Source organism: Sorex araneus, chromosome 2 (genome assembly GCF_027595985.1).
Source record: "Sorex araneus isolate mSorAra2 chromosome 2, mSorAra2.pri, whole genome shotgun sequence".
NCBI lineage: Eukaryota > Metazoa > Chordata > Mammalia > Eulipotyphla > Soricidae > Sorex > Sorex araneus.
Genome location: NC_073303.1, coordinates 326928634 through 326954681, shown reverse-complemented (window position 1 = coordinate 326954681; position 26048 = coordinate 326928634). Strand labels below are relative to the sequence as shown.

General features: G+C 43.1%; 1 protein-coding gene across 1 annotated transcript in view; it reads right to left on the bottom strand.

The window, feature by feature from the left end:
* L3MBTL4 (L3MBTL histone methyl-lysine binding protein 4) overlaps positions 1-8701 on the bottom strand; it is a 487327-nt gene extending 478626 nt beyond the window's left edge. The window contains exon 1 of the mRNA XM_055125658.1: positions 8595-8701. The gene's annotated coding sequence lies outside the window, so the exon portion shown is untranslated. The remainder of the gene's footprint in view (positions 1-8594) is intronic.
* Positions 8702-26048: the final 17347 nt, after the last annotated feature.

Below are 26048 nucleotides of genomic sequence, written 5' to 3'. Positions count from 1 at the left end.
AATACAGCACCTTTATTTCCTCTATTATCTTTTTTAAAGTATCAAATTTCTGTGACATTCAATCAACAAAACAAATGAAACAATTTCATGGTCCTTTATAGAACTAGGAAATCACCCATAGCATGGAATTTTTCCAATTTCCAACCGAAAAAGTATGCTCTCCTCTGTTTGTCAAGACTTTTCAAATTCTTGGTATGTTGGTCTTAACAGTTCCTACTGTGGTAAGCTACCATTCAAAAGCCCCTGTTGAGGATAGAGAAGTAAGTGCTTGCCTTGCATACAGCCAACCAGGTTTGATTCCTGGTGCCAAATATGGTCCCCGGAACCCTGCCAGAAGTCCTGAGTCAAGAGTAAGCCCTGAGCACAGGCAGGTGTGGTCCAAAGTCTAAACAAAAAAGTAAATAAAGTCCATATATTCTGGAAATAAAATTACAGCAAGCTCAAAATTTTAGAAGAGAAAGTAAAGGGCTAGGGAACTCTAGAAATTCTCAGAAATTGAATGCAGAAAGAAAATATTTGAATGCACTATTCTGACATTTCCAATAATTCATTTTCCTAACATCTAGGACAAGGACTAAATTGTGTAATGATTGGGAATTAAACGCTATTCATTGCCGTAAAGCAAAAACAGATGAACCTTTATATTTTCATTGATATGTGGCCACAGTAACAATCTACTGAGGAGCTGAAAGGTCACTACAAACATTTTCAAACCCAAAGCCTTATCTGGTTCCACACAGAATACCAAAGTGGCAGGGATTTTTGTGGCGCTTTTGCCTGAATGAACCTGGATGATTCAATCATTCAATCTATACTTTCTTTGCATCTAACGTGTATCAGGCAACATTTAGGCTTTAGAAAGATGTGATGAACAAATCTTTATTAACGTCAAAGTTCTCTGGGAAACACTGAGATCTAAGGATCTACTCAGCGAACAAAAGCACATGGTGGCAGGAAAGCACATGGACAGAAGAAGGTTATAATCCATTTCAGAGAAATTTCCGAGCTTCTTGGAGCAGGAAAATTCACCAACACCAAAACAAGGAGACCAAATGTGCAAGAAGGAACTCTCAGCTAGAGAAGACACTGCCTCGCCTGATCACACGAAACAGGAAGTCACAGAACTGCACTCTTCACAGCTCCCCATTCTCCCTCACTCTCCTCTTCACAGCCAACTTACATAAATTTACACAAACTCTACTACAATAGGAATATGTGGGAAAAAAACATTGACATAAATATGAATAAAGGATCAGAGAGATAGTCCAGGAGGTTGCCTTGCATGCAAGCAACACTGGTTCCATCCCTGCATCACATAGTCTCCTATGCACTGACAGGAGTGATCCCTGAGCACAGAGCCAAGATCAGCCCCTGAACATCACAAGCTGTGGTCCTTTAACAAACAAAAAAATCTGAATAAAAGCTTCACAAACTCTGAGCTCCATCCCAGCTTTGCTAGCACTGATATGTATCTTCCAGAATACAGGCAAAAGCCTGTCTGTACACATCTCACTCCCAAATTTAATGAAGTCAGCCTTAAATGGGCAGGAATCAGTGGAATAAAAAGCTAATGTTTGCTTATGTTCTCCATCATGATAAGTAAGAAAGGCATGCATGATGAGCGAGACAAACAACCTGATTAAAAGGAAAGTTCATTCACCTCATTATAGATTCGACCCCACAAGCCAGAGGCTGTAAAAGAGCAGCCAAAGAACTGCAACTGGTCAGCAAATACATTCTGTTTACCTTAGCAGGGTCCCAAAAAGTTTGAGCCAGTTGTCAGATGTCACATATTTTAAAACAAGTATTTCTAGCTTGAGTCTTCCTTTCTTCAACATTAGTTATCCACTTCAGACCAAAATAACATTCCTAGTTTGCCACAGTACCCAGTATTCCCTGTGATCCACGATGCAAGAAAATAGATTTTCCTCTTCTTCTTGCACTTAAAGTTTTTATCCTAATAGACAAGTATTATGAGCTACTCAGTTTTCAAAGGTGGAAAAAATAAATGTGAAATCAGGGAAAAATTCTTATTACCTGCTTCCTTGGCTGTTCTCTTTACACATTCAAACTTATTTATTCATAAAAGGAGGAATCACAAGATATGAAGAGAAAGGGATGCCAGTCCTGCTGGGAATACACACTAGGACAATCTACAACAGAAAACGCTATGGAGATGCCTTAAAAGCAGGAATAGGACCAGTGAGAAAGTACAGGAGTAAGACACTTGCCTTGGAGACTCCTGGGAAATCCCTGCCTGGCATATGGTCCTCTAAGCCTTTCGAGTGGCTGATGTGGTTGGATCCCTGGCATCACATTGTCCCCCATGCAAGTGGATCTGCTCTGGAGACGCCAAGTACCATGGACTTACCAGGTAATCACCAGCACTATAGGACCCAACAATACTATATTCTCAGAGCAAACACTGCACCACCATGTTGAGAGGCAAGAATTCACAGGAGTAGCCTAGGGAGTCTCTGAGCACTACTAGGAAACTGCCTTCCGCCATCCCCAGAGAAGAAAAGGGAAAGTGGAGAAAGAATGGTAAGGAGTACGTAATGGTTCATAACTTCAGGGCTAGAGGTTTTCGAAAACTCAAAGAAGCTCCTAAAGTTAAGATCAGTGTTGGTACATCGTGTGGTAGAGGAAACGAAGTAATAAATGGTCTGTGCAGCACATTCAGTAATATTAGACCTTCCTGGTCAGGACTAAAAATGTTCCCATAAAGGCTCCTGATGTGTCCATTTGTACTGACTGGCTATCGAAAAGGAGGTCCACTGGGTGTGAGCAAGCAGCACACACACACACACACACACACGAACAATAGAAGGAAACAAATCCCACGGTTTGTCAGAATAATATGCCTACCACAATATCAGGAGTTTGACACGAATCATGTCACACTGATATATCACACCTTCAAAATATCTCATGCCAGAGGGTTTTTGGTTTGGGTTTGGTTTGGGGGGCCCCACCCGGAAAACCACAGGATTTACTCCTGGCTTGTACTTTCATGGGTCACTCCTGAAAATGCTGTAGGGACCATATGTGGTGCCAGGTATTGAACTAGGGTCAACTGCAAGCATGCGACTGCATGTGAGACAAGTTCCTTCCTCATACTACTCTCTGCCCCCTGCCCTGAGGTTTGATATAGGAAAAAGTGATCAAAGGAAAAATATTGTGTCTCTTTAACTCAACTTTCCCATCAACAAAAAATATACCCAGTTTCTCATGATAACGATCAGAGGAATGATCTTGGATTCCATCCTTTCTCGTGCTCTCTCCCCCTTCAGCAACACTATAAATTCTACCTCCAAGGTATTTAAGAAGCGCATCTAGTAGCCCCACACCCTCTGCCCAGTTCCAAGCACCAGTCTTCCACCAGGACCCCTGCAGTACTATCCTAACGAGTCTCCCTTCTGTGAGTACTCTGCAGTACTCTGCAGTACTCTGCGAGTACTCTGCAGAGGGCTGCGAGTACTCTGAGTGGCACTCTCCCGATAGAAGACATCACGGCACACCCTTGCTCGGGCTACAAAGCCTGCTACGGTGATAAATAAATGCAGGGTCCTTGACACAGCCTTCAGGGGTCTTCACATTGTGTCCCCCTGCCCCCCCCCATCCCTCTGCCACCCAGGGCCCTCTCCTTCCCTGCCTCCCCATGGTGTACCTTACTCTCCAGCCTTCACACAGGTACTCCCCTCGCCTGGAATGCATCTTGCTCTCCTAGCAACCTGACTAGCAACGACTCATTCTCAGTGGCCTTTCATGAACCACAAACACACCTTAATATCCTTACTAGTCTTTCTTGTAATATAGTTTGTCCTTAGACATTTAAATGGGGGAGGGGGGGCTAACAGGGGGAGGGCATTCTCACTTAAAATAAATCTGCTCCCTAGACCATCTGCCCCATAAAGGCAAGAGTTAGGTCTGTATTAGTCAACTCTATACACACGGAAGTATATGTGTAGCAAAAAATTTTCTTAGTTTTCATAGTTCACCATACCCCTTTAAAAACTAAGTACATGGGGGCTGCAGAGATCGTACAGCAGATAGGGCACTTGCCTTGAATAAGGCTGACCTACGTTTGATCTCCAGCATCCCATATGCTCCCCCATTCAACGCCAAGAATGATCCCTGAGCACAGAGTTATGAGTAAGTCCTTATCACTGCTGGGTCTGGTCCAAAGGCCAAATAATAATAAAATAATAATAGAACGTCATGACCCCATGCTAGGCTATCTTCACCTGGGAAACTTGGAGGGGAACAGAGTGAGTTTCCCTCCCTGCCCCAGCGGAACCCTGGCAGCCAAAATCCTCCAGAACCCAAACCACACAGCCATGCTCAAGGCCGCTCTTCACAGGCTCAGATGAGCCTCACCTATGGGGGAACCTGCAGAAAAACCAGGTATGTGGGACCCATGACTGAGATCTCCAAGCTGCTTAGAACAGGACTGGGCTCCTCCCCCCAGCTCCAGTTTTCCAGTAACTTGGCAGTAATACCAACAAACTGTCCCCAGCACCATATACTCTCATCAACAGCCAAGATCCAGAGACTATGAAATAAATCTCCCAAAAGAGAGCGACACAGGAAGTCCTTGGGCACACGGCTGCATTTGTGACCAAGGGAGCCCTTATACTCCAGCCCACTGACGTACCAGAAGTAGCGCACATTTGTTTGGGTTTAACATATGTGTTTGTAATCTCTTATACAAAGGCTTAAATGGCTCCAGGATGAAATGCAACAATTTTCACACACTTTTCCCTTATGGTGGTGGGAAGGTGCACAGTGGTGGAATTGATGTTTGAATATTATCTGTAATGAACTACTGTGAACAACTTTATAAAAATAAAATTAAATTAAAAACAACAACAAAATAATAAAACAGCATAAAGCAACAATGACCTAAAAATCTAACATAATCTTCAATGCTATCAAAATAACTTATATACCAAAACATTGTATAAAAGTTGTACTGCTCATCTGTCTCTCATGTTAAAGACAACCTCTCTAACCAGCTGACAAAGATGTGTGTACCATCCATGTCCCCTGCCTGATACTTTCCAAACAACATGTTGATCACTTATTAATTGTAGCAGTGAATAGATGTTTATCAGTTAATATTCATCTTCAGAAGAAATATATCTTCACAACTGTCTCACTTCATTAAAGCAATGCTTCTCGTATGATTTTAATACAAAATTCAGAAGAAAGGTTCAGATACTGACAATGAGCAGAAGTTTTACTGTAGTGACCTTTTCCCCAAAGGTACACACAAGCCTGAGAACTCAGTGATGGCTCTGATGGGCTCAAAATAAAGATTTCCCTTTCCCACTACTACTGTGGAAAAACTGCATTTGCAAAACAAAATATGAATAAATGTTTTCCTAAGGTACTATTATAAAAACAAAGGTAGTGTAAATGCTTAAGCAAAAGATGATTTTATGCATGGGAATAAAATTCACCCCATTATAGTGCATTGTTTTAGTTTTCTTTTACTTATGTACAGAATATGTATATGTGTGTGTATATATATATAACATATATATGCACATGACTTCTATGTGAATGGTTCATTGGTTTCTTAATGGTCCTACCTAGCTTCATCCACTTGGAAATATGTTTCTATAATGAAATATGTTCAGAATACATTTACCAATGGTAAAGGCAGAAATGTTTTGCATATATAAAATACCATTCAAATGAAAGGAAGGGATCGATATAGCTCAGACAGCAGGCAAATCACTGCCAATATGTCACACTGAAGTTCTTTGCCCTCTATCTAGCCAGATTTAATATATGGTGCCCTATTTGGCCCTCACTGCATCCCTGTCATAGCAAACCCTGCCTTTCCTCCCCATCCAGCCAGTTCTTGGTTTCCCATACCAGAAGTAGTCCCATGGTCATGGAAATATCTTCTGCGTGGACCTATACATTTCACCGCATCTCACACTTTTTATTGTCACCCTCATGACGGCTCAGTAGTTCCTAGTTGGCCCAACATCAGTTTCTTTCTCCGCCCCCACTGCTTCAATGTCTCTCAATATTTTATTGTCTGCCATGCTCCCAACCCACCAAACTGATTCTTGCGCCTGTCCTGTGCTTAGTCCTGGCTCTGCATTCAGGAATCATTCCTGATGGGCTGGGGGGACCATACAGGGTGCCAGAGATCAAACCCAGTCATCCACATGCAAGGCAAGCACCCTGTCCACTGTACTGTCTCTCTGGCCCCTATGTTATCTCAATTTTAAAGAATAATATAATAAATACATATGGGGGCACACCAAAATGTGCTCAGGGATTTTCCTGGCAGGGCTCAGGGGACCAAAAGCAGTGATGGAGACTGAGTCTCGGTAGACTGATGCAAGCAACTGTGTGCAAGCAAACCGCCCTCTGGGCCATGAGAAAAAAAAATACGTGTTCTTACATGTGAACTTTAGTAACCAGAGAAAGAGGAAGCCAAGGGAAGTAACTCTGATCAGAGGTACGTTCACAGACGATTGAAATATACTTCACTGAGTAAGAATCATGGAGAACACAAAACAGGTTTCCAGTTTGGCAAGAGCTTTCCAGGTAGAGTCGGGAGAGCATGTAAGACCAAGCCCTCCAGTGCAGGCACTATAAATGATCAGCCTTCTTAAATCTAAGCAAATCATAATCATGCTTTTTTTTGGGGGGGAGGTCACATCCGGCAACTCACAGGTCCCCGGCAGTGCGCAGGGGACCATATAGGATGCTGGGAATGGAACCCAGGTCTGCCACACGTGCAAGGCAAATGCCTTACCCGCTGTGCTATTGCTCCAGTCCCCATAGTCATCCTTTTAAAGGCATCATAAAATGCCTTCCTCCCTCCTAGGCCGGCAAAGTTTTTCAGGTGTCACTATTAAACTCCCCTTGTGGATCTGCACAGCACCCATTCCTCAAGACTCCACAGAAGCCCAACTCTTCAGTTCTTGTCACTGCAGGAAAATGATCTTGTCAAGCTCTCGAATTGCTGTTTCATACCACTGGCACTTTTTAAAAACTTTTCATCTCAAACTTTATCGGTTTTGCTCAAAAGTGGGTTAGAAGTGTGTGGCGTGGTTTGCCTGCTTTGTTTCTCCATCATGCTAAAACTCAAGCTTTTAATGTTTGCCTACATGAATGTATGCAGCTACATAGTCTAGTGTTCATATGACAACTGAAAAACTTTTAAGAAAAGTAAAGATAAATTAGATATAATACTTCATGATACGAACACCACTGTCAACACAATGAAACAGATGCATGGTCACCTATACTTATTCTGATGAACTTTAAGATATTTCCTTAACTTTCATTCTGTCTTTTGCCAACAACACACTCATTTAGAAAACAGACTGAGAGCTCACTGTAAAGGCAAAGTATATTTTAGACCCCAATAATGTCCAGCAAGGTGCTAAGTAAACAATTTCAGTCAAAGGCTGTCTGTAACATACTCATCAAGCTCTTTGATAATCTGAGATTGTAATTAGCAGTTTTTAAACTCAACTTCCACAATCCATACTCACACACCAAGTGAGTATGGCAGAGACCAATCCACTTGGATGCTATGAAAATCTCTCCTTTCCAGCCTTTCTTCCAATGCTAGGGTATCTTAAGGAATAAAGAGCTAAACGCAAAGTCTTGATCTTATCTAGCATCAAAACGAAATTCAGGCTGGTGAGATAATACTGGAGGTAAAGACTTGCCTTGCACATGTGTTATCCAGTTCTCTGATAACACCCTGAACACTCTGAGCACTTCCAGGAACGATTTCCTGAGTCCTGAGTCAGGAATAAGTCCTGTGCATGGTCTGGTGCAGTAGCCCAAGCACCTCCACCCACTCTGCCCCTGCAAAATTAGGACAGATTCCGTCCTGTCACCATTCCTGTAGCTTTCAGAGGTAACTGAACAGGAAACCCCCAGCAGACCGGTTCCATGTATTTCTGCTGCGGCCTGACACCCAAAGTGGCATCTATGGGATGGTGCGACTGGCGAGTCACAGGGGGCCCTAAAAGCCTCCCGGAACTGAGGAAGGGGCCTAAGGGCTGGTCCCTTAGAGGCTGACTGCGCGTCCTCCCTCCGCATCGAGGCACGCGGATGGGTGACTCAGAAGGTCCCTCCAGCGCAGGGAGACGCGTGAAATGCAGCAACACGCTACGGGGCTTCCTCGGGGACTCGGAGCTACCCCGGTAGCCGCTAACTCCGCGGAGGTGCCGGAGCGGGCGGCCGCGCTGCCGCGATCTTGGCGACCCGGGCGCGGTGCGGGGGCCCCAGGGGGGACCGCCCTGGAGTGCGGCCCCGCGGGGGGCAGGGCGGGGGCGGGAACGCGGGGAGGGCGGGGGCGGGGGCGCGGCGGGGGGCCAGAGGCTCAGGCCAGGCCGGTCCCCGCACGCCGCGGCGACCCCGCGAGCGGCCCGCCGAGCGCTGGCCCGGCCTCGGCCCGCGGCCCTGGACGCCCTGGGACCGTGCGCGGGGGCCGCGTCGCGCCCGTCCGAAGTGCGCGAGCGGAGGGGCCGCGCCTGGAGCGGGGGACGGCGGCGAGAGAGAAAGAGAAAGAGCCGAGCCGGACGGCAGCGACGCGGCGCCCTTACCCCGTGCGAGCCGCCCGCCCGCGCCGACGATCCGGCCGCGCTGCCCGCGCTGCCCGCGGGTGGGGGCGCGGCGCATGCTCCCGCCGCACCTGCCTCGCTGGGGGCCGGCCCCGGCCCGCGCCCGCCGCGCCCACCCCCGCGCACCCGCCGGTCCTCGGGGCTCCCCGCGACGCCCCGCCCGCAGCCGGGCCCCGGGGCGCCCACCCCGCCCCAGACGGGCCCCCGGGCGCTGACCCCCGCCCGCACCCGGGCCCCGGGGCTCCCCGCAACGCCCCGTCCGCACCCGGGCTCTGGGGCGCCCACCCCCGCCCAGACGGGCCCCCGGGCGCTGACCCCCGCCCGTACCCGGGCCCCGGGGCTCCCCGCGACGCCCCGTCCGCACCCGGGCTCTGGGGCGCCCACCCCCGCCCAGACGGGCCCCCGGGCGCTGACTCCCGCCCGTACCCGGGGCTCCCCGCGACGCCCCGTCTGCACCCGGGCTCTGGGGCCCCCACCCCCGCCCAGACGGGCCCCCGGGCGCTGACCCCTGTCCGCAGACGGGCTCCAGGACGCTCACCTTCCAGCGCGCCCGCAGAGGGTCCCAGGGCGCTGACCCCCGCTCTCAGACGGTCCCACAGCTGACCCTCCCCCCAACATACACACGCGCGCGCGCGCACACACACACACACACACACACACACACACCCTGCCCGCAGACGGCCCCAGGGCGCTGAGCCCCGCAAGCAGACGGTCCCACAGCTCTGACCCTCTCCCCCAACACACACACAGACACACACACACACACACACCCCTTACCCGCAGACGGCCCTAAGGCGCTGACCTCCCCCCACACACACCCTGCCCCCAGACGGGCCCCAGGGCGCTCACCCCTGCGCTCACGGCCGCCAGACCTAGCCTTCGAAGACGCGCTACGGCCGCCGGCCGCTCGGCTCTGCGGCTGGCTCCGATTCGGCAACCTCCGGGATCCCCTTTTCCCGCTCTCACTTTGCTACATGTGCCCGCGCAAACCATTTCAAAAAAAAAAACCAGTTCCGGGGGGGGGGGACAACCCCGGTGTGCTCACCCACCACCGCGTGCGATCTGGGTCTCCAGGAGCGCGCCGGAAACTGAGCTCCTCCCGGCCCTCATGGAACTTCCCGTCTTTGCCGCCTGATTCTCCCCAAGCTCTGTCCCCTTTGGAAAGGAACATGGGAAACTATTGTTTGGGGTACATGAGCAAAAACAGCTAGTAATTGAAGGCCGTACTTTGAAACTTTTAAGTGAAATTTCTCAGAGATGTGTTCCATGCTCTTATATGCAACTAATAATTTCGGTACAAAATAAATAATGGTCTGTTGTTTCCCACGAATAATTTACTGGTTTGGGTGGAGAGACCATTCAAGGGCCAAAGTTTACTTTGCTTGTCAGAAGCCCCAGGTAAGGTCCCTGACACCACACGGGCCTCCAGCTAAGGCAGGGGCCACTCTGAACACTGAACATGAGCAAGAAGCACAGCAGGGTTGGCGCAAAACGCACCAAAAGAAGATTTCAATGATTTAACGTGATTAATGACAGTCTATAAAATATCTTTGGGTACTTTGTAATAAAGAAAAAAGGAAGAACTAAAACGGCCTTGTTTTCCTAGTGAGAACAATTCTTCGGTAGAAACCCAATTTAGTTTTGTTTTTGAGGAGAACAATTTGAAACCCTTTATTGGTGCAGGGTCTGGTTTGGTTTGGCTTGGGGGCCAGTGATGCGGGGCTACTCTGCGCTCCTGAGGACCAGGAGTTACCAGAGATCAATTTGTTGGCTACATTTACCTGTTTTAGAATGTTAGTAATTGAAATTTTTAAGTACACACACACTCTCTCAATCAGTGTTCTGTGCACTCGTCAATTAAGAAAACGATTTGGGACAAAGAAAACAAGACTGCAGAAAAAAGTTTAAATCAGACCTAATGAAATGGTAAATGTGTTCCTTCTATTTTAATATGTCTATGTGTAAGACTGTGCAAGGGTCTGTTACAACTGTGAGAACAGGAATACTTCAGTGTACCTCTCTCACATCCTCACTTTGCTGCATGAAATTGTAATGGGACTCAGTGCATAAATGAAATACCCCTTTCCGCTAATCACATCACCATAAATAGCAGGATGTTCTGGCAAAGGGCAAGTGCTTGAGTTACTGCACCAGTTGTGTTTGTTGTGGTGTATGTTTGTCAGTAAAGACTGCCTTAGTGATAATGAGCACCAAAATATTCCCAGCACAGAAAAGGTTAACAGTGCTTCTGATTTCACATGACCATTAGAAAAATCAGTATTATTTTTAAAAATCAAAGACAGCAGTATTAAAATCAAGTGAAACTATCACCTTGACTTCCAGAGGGTCAGATTATCATCATTATTATGTGTTTATTGATTATATATAGTTTACATTTATCAAACACTTTACATAGGCAGGTTTAAATAAAGGAAATTATGCACAAAAAAAACAGATAACAAGCAGAGAATTTCATCTTTACTTAAATGCAAATACTACTTAAATGTAAATCTGTGGGTTCATAGTGCTGACAAGGTCTTATGATTATAGTCAAAGAAGCTGACACTGTTTTAAACTACACTGATATTTAAATTATATGGAAATGTAAGCAGAAAAGCTTTGGATACTTATTAAGGAATCTTTGAAAAACCCTTGTAGTAAATCACTTTTATTTAAACAGCTTCAGATTTGAATAAAATAGAAATATTGTTGATTATTATATTACCAGTGGTCCCTTATGAACAATGACATTTCAACAGTATGTTTGATAGGTTGTTATAGATAATTTTTATATCTCTATTGAATCTGACAAACTCTACTCGCAGATGCATAAAAATGAGGACTTTAACACAATAGGTAAAGATAATTTATTATAGGGATGGAAACCCCTCATGACATTGTTAACACAGACCTACTTTCTAAAGGTCATTAAAACATCACCACAGTTCTATAAAGTTTCATCATCTATTGTGGGGGGAAATAAATCTTCCCCTTTGCTAAGATAATGTTGACTTAATTTAAAAAAATAAATAAATACTTCAAGATTTGCTAGATGTGCTTACTTTTTCTGGTTGCTTGTTTTTATATTTGTTTACGTGTGTCATTATTTTTGTATTGAATTAAATTACATAGCTTATTAATTGATCAATCACTGACTTGGTTCTTAAATACATGTGTTTTTAAAACGCAAAATTATTTTCTATCAGATACTTATGATCATTAGTGAATTAAACACAGTCTTAATATTCTGTGCTTACTTCTCAATTATCTATTGTAACTGAAATTATCTCATTGGTCACCATTTATTTATAATTTATAAGTTTATTTTCTTATTAATTCCATTGTGAATCAGTTTGCCCCCAAGGCATTACATTTTTCCTGTTGCAGATGTTTGTTCCTAAGTAGAAATCAATATCAATCAATATCAGTATCAATACCAATCCTCCTTCAGAGCACTGAGGCATAATAAATAGTTGCATAGGGCTCCATGTAAAAAGATAAGGATTGGTTCCAAAAGGATTTATGCAAGTAATGACAAAGAATTAAAGCTAATTTGATACTCAAGGAGACACCCCAAGTGCTAAAGTATGTGAACAAAGTCCTGAGTTCAATCCCAAGAGCACAGTCACCCAGGCACTGCCATATGTTCACCTGATGATTCCCGAGCACTGTGGTGGCTGGCCCAAATGACCTAATCACCACATGCTGGTTGCATACACCAAACTCTGCCAGGAGGAGTCCTGAGCTCCCAGCAACAAACAACTGTCACTGTCACTGTCATCCCGTTGCTCATCAATTTGTTTGAGCGGGCACCAGTAACGTCTCTCATTGAGAAACTTATTGTTACTGTTTCTGGCATATACAATACGCACAGGTAGCTTGCCAGGCTCTGCCGGGTGGGCTCGATACTCTCAGTAGCTTGCCGGGCTCTCCGAGAAGGGCGGAGGAATCAAACACGGGTCGGCCTTGTGAAAGGCGAACGCCCTACCGCTGTGCTCCAGCCCAGCAACAAACAACAATAACAACAACAAAAAACTAATAACAACCACAAAGAACTGAGATTTATTCATACCAGAAAGATAACAGGGGTAAGGCAGTTGCCTGGCTTTCCACCCACTTTGGTTCAACTCCCCAGCCCTATATACGGTCCTCTGAGCACCACCAGGTCACTCCTGAGCACAGAACCAGGAATAATAGCCTCTGAGCACTGTTGGCAGTGCTCAGACCTCCCACAAAATTAATTTTGATAAGTGACACTGAAGATTTTACAAATGCAATAATATGTATACTATGCTTTTTAAGAAATAATGACTTAACATCTATAGAGAAACTAATTTTTATACTTATACATACTTAGTAGAACAAAGCTATCATAAAAGAGCATAAAAACATTTCATTTCCCTCTACAACTACTACTGAGTATTAGGATTTGGAGAAGGGCATGAAATCCACAGAAGCTATAAGTCGCTTTTATATCATTTTCATAACTGGTAATATGGCCACATCATCTCTAAAGTGAGAGATCTAAAAAAAGAAACATGAAAATTCAAAGTTAGACTACTCCTATGTTCTTAAATCAAAATATGCCCAAAGTAACTGGCTAGATTGCATTGTCACAAAAAAAATAGAAAGTGGCATAATATGTAATACATGTGCCAGGTATCAGAAAAGGTGACTGTTATTCCTACCTTTGCCACTGACCCACAGTGGGGGAAACTAGGTGGCTGAACAGGATGTGCCTCATGGACCGACACTAGGTCTCATACTCAGCTTTGTAGGTTCAGAAACGTAGTTTTGTTACCACTTGCAAAAGTGATCAGGCTAAGAAAACTGGCATAAAACAAGAATACCAACTATGCTGGCAAACATGAATGCCCAAAAGATACACAATCCCACCACTATAAACTCCAACAAAAGGAAGTTATAGTAAACCAACTGCTGAGGAGAGCTAGCATCTCTTAATGGATAGTGCGGACAATTGGCAACTGTCAGATAGAGTCATTCTTATAAAAGGGTGTCTTCAAGGGGCCTAAAAGTTGTATCAGCTGAATATTTTCTTTTTTTAATTTTTTAATTTTATTTTTATAAAGTTGTTCATAAAAATTTAGTACATTCAATATTCCAAACACCAATCCTACCACCATTGTACCTTCCCATCACCATTATTTCAAATTTTACCATCACCACCCAAGCCTGCCCCAAAAGTGGATTTTAAATAATTTATTTTGTATTGCTTATTATGAATAATTCACTAAAAATGATCAAAGGGTTTCCTTAGTAGAAAGTGTATGAAGATTGTTGTATCTCACCCTGGAGCCATTAAGTCCTTGTATAAGAGATTACTAACATTTTGTTACAGGTTGAGCCTTGTGTGCTAATAGATAGATAGATAGATAGATAGATAGATAGATAGATAGATAGATAGAGATGAATATTTTGATCAATATTGGTTACCTTCTAATTTACAACCATTCAAATATAGTGCGCTACTCTTCGTACATCAATGACATAAAGTATATGATATCACACAGTCACAAATGCAACTGTGCACTCTAGTGAAATTCTAAAGATTTGAATAGGGTGATAGATCAGGAGTTAAATTTTAACTGGATGGTGACTTTGGAGTCCAGAAGCATCTCTGCAGCTTGTTGCTCTCTCCTAAGATTTACTTGTGAGTCTCTGAATTTTGGCGTTAATGAGTTTATATAGCATCAGAGGCAGTTCCTGGGCATGACTGCCAGGCTCCCGGAAGAACAGGGAGATGGGGAAAATCACTCATTTCTGACTCCAAGAAAGCCTGGAGATTTCAGTCAAAAAACACGCATACCTGGGTTTTCAGCAGATTCATTCTCATGTATGAGGGGCTCTTCCTGAGACTATGGACATTGGCCATGAGCATAGCAGCGATTGGGTTCTGGAGGTCTTCAGCTGACAGGGCTTTGTTGTGGCCGGTGCTAGGCTCACCCCCACTCCCCTCTGAGGTCCAATTCCTGTGGCAATATAGTCTCTGCTCATCTTGACTGGATTGGGATGCTTCAAAACCCTCCATCAAGAATATATATATATATATATATATATATATATATATATATATTTGCATTTTGGATCACACCCAGCAATACACAGGGATTACTCCTGGCTCTGCATTGAGGAACTACTCCTGGCAGTGCTCAGGGGACCACATGAGATGCTGGGAATCGAACCCAGGTCAGCCACGTGCAAGGCAAATGCCATACCCATTGTGCTATCGCACCAGCCCACCATCAAGAATATATTTTTAAAGCATATTTTGCAGAAATAGTTTCAGCAGAATAAACCAAATCATATTTTCTTTTTATTTTTGAATCTGTCAAAGGATGGCTTACTTAGCCAGATCTCAAAATCCAAAGGTACTTGGATTCAGTTATTAACTAAAGGATTTAGTTACTAACTGCTAAAACCTTTTGGAATTACATTTAGTAAACCTTTTGAAATTACATCCATTGAGTACATTGAATACATCCATAAACTTCCTATTTTTTCTTTAGCCAAAAATTAAAAAAAAACAGCGTCTCATTGAATCTATTATCTTAACATCTGATATTTCATTTAAAATAATGAACAGCTATGGCCCAGGGAGGTGACTCAGTGGTAGAGCAAATGACTTGCAAGTGTGAGATCCTGGTTTTGATCCCTCAAACTGAAAAAACAAAACCAACCTATAGTCCAAGGGAGGCAGGGCAAAATGGTAGATAATGGAATCCCCTGAAATCCTGGCAAATCTCTTAAACAAATGATACAGTAAAAGGGAGAATTAAATGCTGAATCCCAAGTACACTTGCAGAGGAAATGAGCTTGTAATACCTACCAACCAGCTCCAACTCCAGAAAGTCTCCAGGATCAAAGAAGGATCAGCAAAGCAAGTAAGAAGGTGTTGGGGGATCCCTTCCCGCCCCAAGGAACCCAGCCCTGGAGGCTGAAAAAACCCAGAACCGGACTGCTGCCATGCCCACAGTCGCTCTCCACAGGCACAGGCCAAGCATCGCCCATGAATGAATCTATTCCTGGGTTCAAATATACTTCAAACCACATACCCTACCCATATTCCAATATTACTGCACCACATTTTATAGGGTTCAAAGTAGGCGGCAACCAATCTTAGCACTGTAGCACTGTTATCCCATTGTTCATAGATATGCTCGAGCGGGCATCAGTAACGTCTCCATTGTGAGACTTATTGTTACTGTTTTTGGCATAATGAATATGCCACAGGTAGCTTGCCAGGCTCTGCTGTGCGGGTGGGATATTCTCGGGAGCTTGCCAGGCTCTCAAAGAGTAACAGAGGAATCGAACCCGGGTCGGCCACATACAAGGCAAATGCCCTACCTGCTGTACTATTGATCCAGTTCAGCAACCAACCTTAGAGGAAAATATACTTTCTTTTTTAACCGATATGTATGTATAAAAAGTACACAAGGCTCAACCCTTAGCAACATGTTAGTGATCTCTTATAGAAGGGCTTAATGACCCCTGGGTGAAATACAAGAACCCTCACACACTTTCCTCTAAGGATACTTTTTTGTAGTATTTTCAGTGGTTTTGCATAATTCAATTCAAAATAAATTTTTCGGTCTTGCTTTGGGGCTAGGGATTGGGGTTCAGGATAGAAATATTCAAAATATGGTGGTGGGAAGGAGTAATGGTGGTGAGAATGGTGTTTGAATATTAAATGTAATGAAATATAGTGAACTACTTTATAAAATTTAAAAACAATTAAAAAGAAAAGGTGTTGGGGAAGACGCAAAAAAGATGATGTTGAAGTATAGAATCTTCCCTGGGAAAAGGAAATGATGGACTGAAAACTCTGTGCACCAATCTTTTTAAAATTTATCCTACACAAAACCTGAAGGCTAAGTCAACATCAGCATCAGGGTCCCAGTCAACAGTCAGAGAAAGCAAAAATTCTATAGACCCCTAAAACTAGCCAAGGAAGCAACATGCATATAATCTAAGCACTAGAGCAGGAACTACAGGCAGATGGTGGCCTGCTTAGGCAGAAACAAAATCTGCCCTTTACCTGCCATTTTAGCTGACAAAGTGCAGGTGACTCACACAGAGTTAGAAAGCAGATTGCAGGGACGCTGCAGGGAGGGTGTTGGAGCCAAATAGAAGTAAATGATAAAATGGAGTGAAAATCAGTAATAGAGAAACCAAAAACACAATATTACAAAGATCAATGAAACAAAGTGCTGGGTTTTCGGAAGAATAAACAAGATCAACAAACTCTTAGCTAAACTCATGAGAAAAAAAGAATAAAAGAATTTTTGAGCCCAGATAAATTAGGAGCTGCTGAGAGTGAAACGCACCCTCTGCACCTAAAGACTTGATTCCAGAGACCTAACATATTCGGGCATCCAGCACAGCTTCTTATAGCAATGCACTGGGACTGTGAGCTGGGCTGCAACTCCGTGCTGCCCCGGGGGTTGGATCTTTCCTCCCCACCCTGTCTTCCTGCACGGAAAATGGCAAAATGGCGGTGGCAGCAGCATCCACATGGCAGGAGCCATCTTCTAAGACTCTAACCCAGAGGTATACGATTTTTACACTTGGGGCTCCTAGGGAATCATGGGAAGTGGGTGTAACCGGCACGCCCTCGGCCCAGATAAATTCAGAGCTGCTGAGAGTGAAACGGACCCTCTGCGCCTAAAGACTTTGATTCCAGAGACTTCTTACAGCAATGCACTGGGACTGTGAGCTGGGCTATGCAATTTCTGGCAGAATTTTCCCTGGACTTTATACAGAAATCCAAAACCAAGACTTAACATCTATAATTGTCAGCAATGTGAAATGGTTCCTTTTTAACAGGTCTGACTTGGGAGGGAAACTCCAAATAATAACAGTGAGTTTTTGTTGAAATATTGAAGGTTATTAAAGTAGCAGTCACTTCTCTGGACTGTGAACTAAGCAACAACCCCACACCGGCTGAGAAGAGGAAATATCCCTCTTTCCTGGTTGTTTCCCAGTTTCAGGGAGAAACGCGGTGTGGCATCCACCATACTATGAGGCGCGGGAAGGGGGATGAGGGGGAAAAAAAAAGGAAAAAGAAAAAGGAAAAAAAAGAGTTATGTACTTGGAGCAGTGGGGCTACATATCTCTTCATTCTCAGCAATGGAAAACTAATTATCAAATGCTTCCTTGGTAATAGGGCTGTCTTTCTTGGGGGGAAACTCCAACAACAATAGTGAGTTTTGTGTTGAAATATGGAACGTAATCAAGGTAAAGAGAAAATGAAGTGAAATTCATCAGTTATACAGTTGGGGGTAGGGGGCGGGGGCGGGAGGTATACTGGGGTTTTTGGTGATGGAATATGGGCACTGATGAAAGGATGGGTGTTTCAATATTGTATAACTGAGACATAAACCTGAGAACTTTGTAACTTTCCACATGGTGATTCAATAATAATTAAAAAAAAGAATTTTTGATAAATCAATTAGAAATTAAAGACAAGAAGTTATTACAGAGAGCACAGAAATATAAAAGATCATGTGAGATTAATATAAACAATTTTCGGCAATTTTCTGCCACTGAACTGGAGAATCTAGAAGAAATCCAAAACTGTTTAGAATTCCACATTGTCCCAAGACTGAATCAGGCAAAAGAAAACCTGAATAGACCGATCACTAACACAGAAATTGAAGCAGTAATCAAAACCTTCCCTAGAAACAAATGCTCAGATCCAGAAAATCAAAGAACCACAAACGCTTCAGAATGGTTTCTATGAGGCCAATATTACCCTGATGCCAAAAGCTGACAGAAACATCACACAAAAAGCAAGTAATAAACTAATATCTCTGTTGAGCAAGGATACTCAGCAAAATCTTAACAAAACAAGATTCATCAAATTCAAGATTGTGTTTATTTTGAATTGGGCTCTCATCCTAACTTTCATCCTAACTTTCATTTGGCATCTACTATTCATTTCTATGCTCTAAAATCTCTTACTGTGACATATTTCACACAAAAATTTCCGATCTTTTCTGTTATTTCTTCTTGACTTGCCAGTGACATCTGACCTTCCAAGTCTTCCCTTATTCTTCCTCTGATTCTTCCCTTTATTCCTTTTTCTCCTACCATGTTATTTAATCACCACCTATCTATGAATTTCCTTTTTCTGACACCTCCAAGTCCAATATTTTATTTCATTGGCAACAATTATTGACTTTTTCCTACATTATTTTCTTCTCACTGTTTTTTTCTATAGCTCCCTCTTCATCCTTTTCTTCTCAGGCTCTGATTAGCTTTCTCCAAAACTATATTAGAATATGAATATACAGTTTAGCCCTATACTAAATCTCTTCCCACAGTAGGGAGTTTCCTTTTCTCCTCTTCTACTTACCAATAAACTTTTCTATTTCCTAACAATGAATAAAGAATAGTGATATATAGCTTATGTAAACATTTTAAACTATGTTACCTATATATAATTCTCTTTCACAATGAATTAGAGTCATGTAGTAGAGGCAATTTTAAAAATATCATTCTTCTTAAGCTCCCACGTAGTCACGATCCAGAGACACACACAAAAATTTCGGACTCGAGCAACTTGCAGCAGAGATGGCCTAGGACTTTGCAATAGACCTTCTCCACTGGGCCACTCCCGACAGGCGAAGGCGCAGTCCCACCACCTGCCCTCTAATTGCTCCAGCGGTCACCATTTTCTAGAAGCCAGCAAGAAGCACCAGCTCCCACGTGGCCACAATCCAGAAACACACACACAAGAATCTCAGACATGAGCAACCTGCGGCAGGAATTTCTTCAGGTCCTAATTATTAAAATCTTAGAATTCCTAAAGCGTGCAGCTGCTTTCGTGGCCACACAACATTATATTATATCCATAACAAGGAACACAAAACACATTGTCTAGCAATTGTATTTTTGGCAGATATAAGGGGTCATAGGACTGGTCTCAAAATATCAAAGGTAATTAAAGTAGAGAAAGAATATCTTGCAAATTGTCTGCCACAGAAGCAGGGGGAGGTACTGAAAGTGGCGGGGGTGGGGAGAGCGCAGGAATACTGGGGATTTTGGTGGTGGAAAATGGGCACTTGTGAAGGGATGGGTGTTCTGTGACCATATGATCGAAGTTCAAACAAAATTTTTGTTACTATATCTCATGGTGAATAAATAAAAAATAAATTTTTAAAAAATAAATCATTCTTTGGGGCCGGAGTGATAGTACAGCGAGTAGGGCATTTGCTTTGTACACGACCAACCTGTGCGCATTCCCCAGTATCCCATAAGGTCCCCAAAGCATCACAAGGAGCAACCTCTGAGAATTGCCAGATATGACCCAAGAAGGATAAATAAATAAATAAATAAATGAAGGCGGGTTTTTAAATTTTTTTTATGTATTTGTTTATTTATTAGTGATTCACCGTGAGGGTACAGTTACAGATTTACACATTTTCATGCTTGTGTTTCCCTCATACAGTGTTCGAGAACCCATCCCTCCACCATTGTCCATTTTCTGCCACCAATGAACACAGTATCCCTCCCACCCCCAATCCTATCTCCCCACACCCCACCCTGCTCTGTGGCAGGGTATTCCCTTTTATTCTCTCTCTCCTTTTGGGTGTTGTGGTTTGCAGTAGGGGTATTGAGTGGCCATTGTGTTCAGTCTCTAGTCTGCTTTCAGCACACATCTCCCTCCACTAGCAGGCTCTCCATCCACATTTTACTTGGTTTTCCCTTTTCTGAGCTGCCTTTTGCCCCAGCATGTGAGGCCAGCTTCCAAGCCATGGAGCCAACCTCCTGGTACTTATTTCTACTATTCTTGGGTGCTATCTTTCTAGGTCTGTCTCTCTCTTTCTGACTCATTTCACTTAGCATGATGCTTTCCATGCTGATCCACTTATATGCAAAGTTCATGACTTCATCTTTTCTAACAGCTGCATAGTATTCCATTGTATAGATTTACCAAAGTTTCTTTAACCAGTCATCTGTTCTTGGGCACTCAGGTTTTTTCCAGATTCTAGCTATTGTAAACAGTGCCGCAATGAACATATAAGTGCAGATGTCATTTCGACTATACTTTTATGCTTCTCCGGGATATATTCCCAGCAGTAGTATTGCTGGGTCAAATGGGAGCTCAATTTCTAATTTTTTGAGAAGGGTCCATATTGTTTTCCAAAAGGGCTAAACCAGTAGGCATTCCCACCAGCAATGTAGAAGGGTTCCTTTCTCCCCACATCCTCTCCAACAGCGGTTGCTGTTGTTCTTTTGAATGTGTGCCATTCTCTGTGGTGTGAGGTGGTATCTCATGGTTGTTTTGATCTCCATCTCCCTGATAAGTAGTGATGCAGAGCATTTTTTCATGTACCTTTTGGCCATTCGTATCTCTTCCTTGGGAAAGTTTCTGTTCATTTATTCACCCCATTTTCTGATGGGGTTGGATGTTTTCTTCTTGTAGAGTTCAACCAGTGCCTTATACTCCCTTGATATTAACCCCTTATTAGATGGGTATTGGGTGAATATCCTTTCCCATTCTGTAGATTATCTTTGTATTCAAGTCACTGTATCTTTTTCAGTGCAGAAGCTTCTTAGTTTAATATAGTCCCGTTTGTTTAGCTCTGTTTCCATTTGGTTGATCAGTTGCATGTCCTCTTTGAAGGCATCTTTAGCTTCAATATCGTGGAGGGTTTTGCCGACCTTGTCTTCGATATACTTTATGGATTGTGGTCTGATGTTGAGGTCTTTAATCCATTTTGATCTGACTTTGTGCATGGTGTCAAGTCGAGGTCTAAGCCCATTCTTTTGCATATGTGGTTGTCCAATTATGCCAGCACCATTTGTTAAAGAGGCTTTCCTTGCTCCACTTCACATTTCTTGTTCCCTGATCAAAGATTAAATGGTCATACGTTTGGGGTTGTGTGTAGGGATATTCCACCCTGTTCCATTGGTCTGCGGCTCTGCCTTTGTTCCAGTACCATGCTGTTTTAATTGTAACTGCTTTGTAGTAAAGTTTAAGGTTGGGGATGATGATGATGCCTCCCATCAACTTTTTACCAAGAATTGTTTTAGCTATTCATGGGTATTTGTTGTTCCATATGAATTTCAGGATTGCTTAATCCATTTCTTTGAAGAATTTCATGGATATCCTTATAGGGATTGCATTGAATCTGTATAATGGTTTGTGGACTACTGCCATTTTGACAATGTTGATTATCCTTATCCATGAGCAGGGCATATGTTCCATTTCCTCATGTCCTCTTTTATTTCATGGAGAAGCATTTTATAGTTTTCTTTGTAGAGGTCCTTTACTTCCTTTGTTAAGCTGATTCCGAGGTACTTGATTTTCCGGGGCACAATTGTGAATGGCATTGTTTGTGTGTGTGTGTGTGTGTGTGTGTGTGTGTGTGTCTTTCCTCTGTCTCACTATTTGCGTATAGGAAGGCCATGGATTTTTGGGTGTTTATTTTATAGCCTGAAACTTTACTGTACATATCTATTGTTTCTAGGAGTTTCCTAGTAGAGGTTTTAGGATTATCCAGGTATAGAATCATGTCATCTGCGAATAATGAGAGCTTGATTTCTTCCTTTCCTATCTGGATGCCCTGAATGTCTTTTTCTTGCCTAATTGCTATTGCAAGCACTTCCACTATTATGTTGAACAGAAATGGTGAGAGTGGGCATCCTTGTCTTGTCCCTGATCTTAGAGGAAAGGCCCTTAGTTTTTTCCATTGAGGATAATACTTGCTTCAGGTTTGTGGTAGATGGCTTTGACTATCTTAAGGAAAGTTCCTTCTAAACCGATTTTGGTGAGAGTTTTCATCATAAATGAATCTTGGATCTTGTCAAATGCTTTCTCTGCATCTATTGAAATGATAATATGGTTTTTATTTCTACTTTTGTTGATGTGATGGATTCTGTTGATTGATTTCCGAATGTTAAACCATTCTTGCATTCCAAGGATGAATCCGGCTTGGTCGTGATGTATGATATTTTTGATGAGTTGTTGGATTCTATTTGCTAGTATTTTGTTGAGGATCTTCTCATCTGTGTTCATCAGGGATATTGGCCTGTAGTTTTCCTTGTTCACAGTGTCTTTATTTGCTTTTGGTATTAGGCAGATATGTGCCTCATAGAAACTATTTGGGAGGGTTCCTGTTTTTTTGATTTCCTGGAAAAGCTTGAGGAGAACTGGCAACGGGTCCTCTTTAAATGTTTGAAAGATTCGCCAGTTAATCCATCTGGACCTAAGCTTCTGTTTGGGGGGAGACTTTTGATTACAATTTCAATTTCTTTCATATTAATGGGTCTATTCAGGTATTCCAAGTCTTGATTTAGTCTTGGGAGATTGTAAGAATCAAGGAATTCATCCATTTCTTTTAGGTTCTCTTCTTTTGTGGCATACAGACTTTCAAAGTAGTCTCTGATAATGTTTTGAATTTCATTGGTTTCTGTTGTGATGTCCCCCTTTTCATTTCTGATTCAGTTTATCAGGGTTCTCTCTCTTTCTTTCTTTGTGAGTCTTGCTAGCGGTTTATCAATCTTATTTATTTTCTCAAAGAACCAGCAGTTTGTTTCATTGATCTTTCGGATTGTTTTTTGGTTCCCATGTCATTAATTTCTGCTCTAAGTTTTATTATTTCTTTCCTTCGATCTGGTTTGGGTTCCTTTTTCTGGTCCTTTGCTAAGATCTTGAGCTGCGAAGTCAAGCTATCTATGTAGGCCCTTTCTTCCTTCCTAAAGAATGCTGCAGAGCTATACATTTTCCCCTTAACACAGCTTTAGCTGTGTTCCATAGGCTCTGGTAGCTTTTGTCTTCATTCTCATTTGTTTCGAGGTATTTTTTGATTTCTTCCTTGATTTTCTTCATGACCCACTCATCGTTCAACAGTGAGTTTTTTAATTTCCAGGTGTTTGATTCGGTTTTCCACGTTTGTGTGTGATTAACTTCTATCTTCAATGCATCATGGTCTGAGAAGATAGTTGATACAATTTCTATCTTCCCGATTCTATTAAGGTATGATTTGTGACCCAGAATGCGGTCTATTTTGGAAAATGTTCCGTGTGCACTGGAAAAGAATGCGTATTCTTTCTTTTTGGGATGTATAGCCCTGTATAGGTCTATTAGCCCTGTCTCCTCCATTTCTTCCTTCAGAGCCATTGTTTCCTTGTTGAGTGTTGTTCTTGTTGATCTATCCAGAGGTGATAAGGCAGTGTTGAAGTCCCCAACTATTATCGTGGTGCTAGTTATGTCCTCCTTAAATTCTGTTAGGAGTTCTTTTAAGTATTTAGCTGGTTGCTCATTAGGTGCGTATGCGTTTAGGATTGTGATTTCTTCCTGTTTTACATATTTCTTGATGAATAGAAAATGACCTTCGCTATCTCGTCTACTCTTTTCCACCTGAAATCTATGTTGTCGGATACTAGTATGGCCACCCCAGATTTTTTGAGGGAGTTGTTTGCTTGCAGGATTGTTTTCCATCCTTTGACTTTGAACCCGTGTTTGCTCTGACTGTTCAGGTGTGTTTCTTGCAGGGAGCAGAATGTTGGATTTAGTTTCCAAACCCATTTTGTCACTCTGTGTCACTTATTTGGTGCATTTAGGCCATTAACATTGAGAGAGATTATTGTCATGGGGTTTTGTGTCATCTTTCTGTGGGGTTGTTGTTCTTGTGGGGTTCTTCCTTATCTTATAATAGCCCCTTTTAAGTTTGGTTTTGAGTCTATGAAGTTCCTGAGCTGTTGTTTATCCATGAAATAGTGTATGGTTCCTTTGAGTTTGAGTGATAGTTCAGCCGGATAAAGTATTCTTGATGAGAGGTTCATTTCGTTGAGTTTATTCACTATGTCCCACAATTGTCTACGGGCTTGGAGGGTTTCATCTGATAGGTCTGCTGTAAATCTAACTAGTGCTCCTTTGTATGTTATTTCCTTCTTTGACCTTGCTGCTTGCAGTATTGTGTCTCTATCCACAACATCCGTCATTCTGACTATGATATGCCTTGGAGTCTTTTTATTTGGGTCTTGTTTTGCTGGTACTCTTCCGGCTCCTTGGATCTGGATGCCTGCCTTCTCCAGCTCTGGGAATTTCTTAGCAATGACGTCCTTCACTGTGTTTTCTTCATTGGGGTTACTTCCCTGTGCTTCTGGTAATCCAGTGATTCTTATGTTGTTCCTTTTGAGGTCATTCCCTAGAACTCTGATTCACTCGAGGGCCATTTTGAGGTCTTTTGCCATTATTTGTTGTTGTCTGTAAGTTTTCTGCAGCTCATCTTCAAGCTCGCTGATTCTGTCTTCAGCTGTAGCCATTCTACTGTTGAGGGCACCTACTGAGATTTTTAATTCATCTACCGATTCCTTTATTTGTGTAACTTCTGTTTGTAGCTTTGAAATTTCTGCTCTCATTTATTCCTGCACTTTCTTGGTGGACCGTCCCAATGCTTCATTCATATACTGTCTTAATTTATTGGATGTCTGTTCCATGGATGCTTTGAGTATGTTGACTATCTTCAAGATTTCCTCTCTGAATTCTTTATCTGAGAGGTCGTATAGGTGTGTAACCCTTGTTGAGGTTTCTGAAATCTTTTCTTCATCCTCTCTTTGTGTAGGGGATTTTCACTGTATTTTCATGTTGTTATGGAAGTATAGAGTTGGACTCTTCTAGTTGTCTATCCCTATTCCCTCTTGCTTCAGGGGGGATTCTGTTTGTGCTAGATTGATGATGGTAGCCTTGTTCCTATTCTAGACTACTTCCTCACTCGCAGGCGCTCCTCCAAGTTTATGTGGGGCCTCTAGAGAAGACTTAAGTCTATGCTCTCTTTACGAAGGGTTTGTGCAGCTTCTATTGTTCACTGATGGTTTTTGTGAGTATAGGATAAGCTAATGGACTATTTGGCATAGAGTGATTGAGATGTCCAGGGTTTTTTTCAAAGAAATAGGTTATACAGATTGTGACCTGAAAGGAAAATAAAGCACACGGGCAGGAGGCCACGCCCCCTTTGCGGCCACACCCCTAATATACAGGCCAGGCCCCCACAGGCCCCCAGTAACCTCTTGGGAGGCTGGGATGCCCTCCTGGGGGGGGGGGCGGTGCAAAGCTAGCGCTGTCTGGGGGGAGGGGGGTAGGCGGGGCTCAAGGTGGTGTGAGTGAGTACCTTGCTATTTCCTGGGGGCAGAAACTGCTAATACTGATTGTGCATTCTTGAAGGAAAGAGCCAGTCCTGTTTTTCTCTCTTGTCAAGTCCACCACTGATTTACAAAATTGTTGAGCTTTGCTATCATGTGGCTGCGTCTGCGGGCTGCATCCACTCGAGGTTGCTGTTTGGGGGTCTGGTCTCCAGCTCGGCAGGCTCCCCACGACCTGGGTCCCGGCTGGCGAAGGAGAGACCCGCTGCGAGGCCCAGCTCGAGCCCAGCAGGGTCCATGCCGGCCACCGGGCAGCCTTAGGGC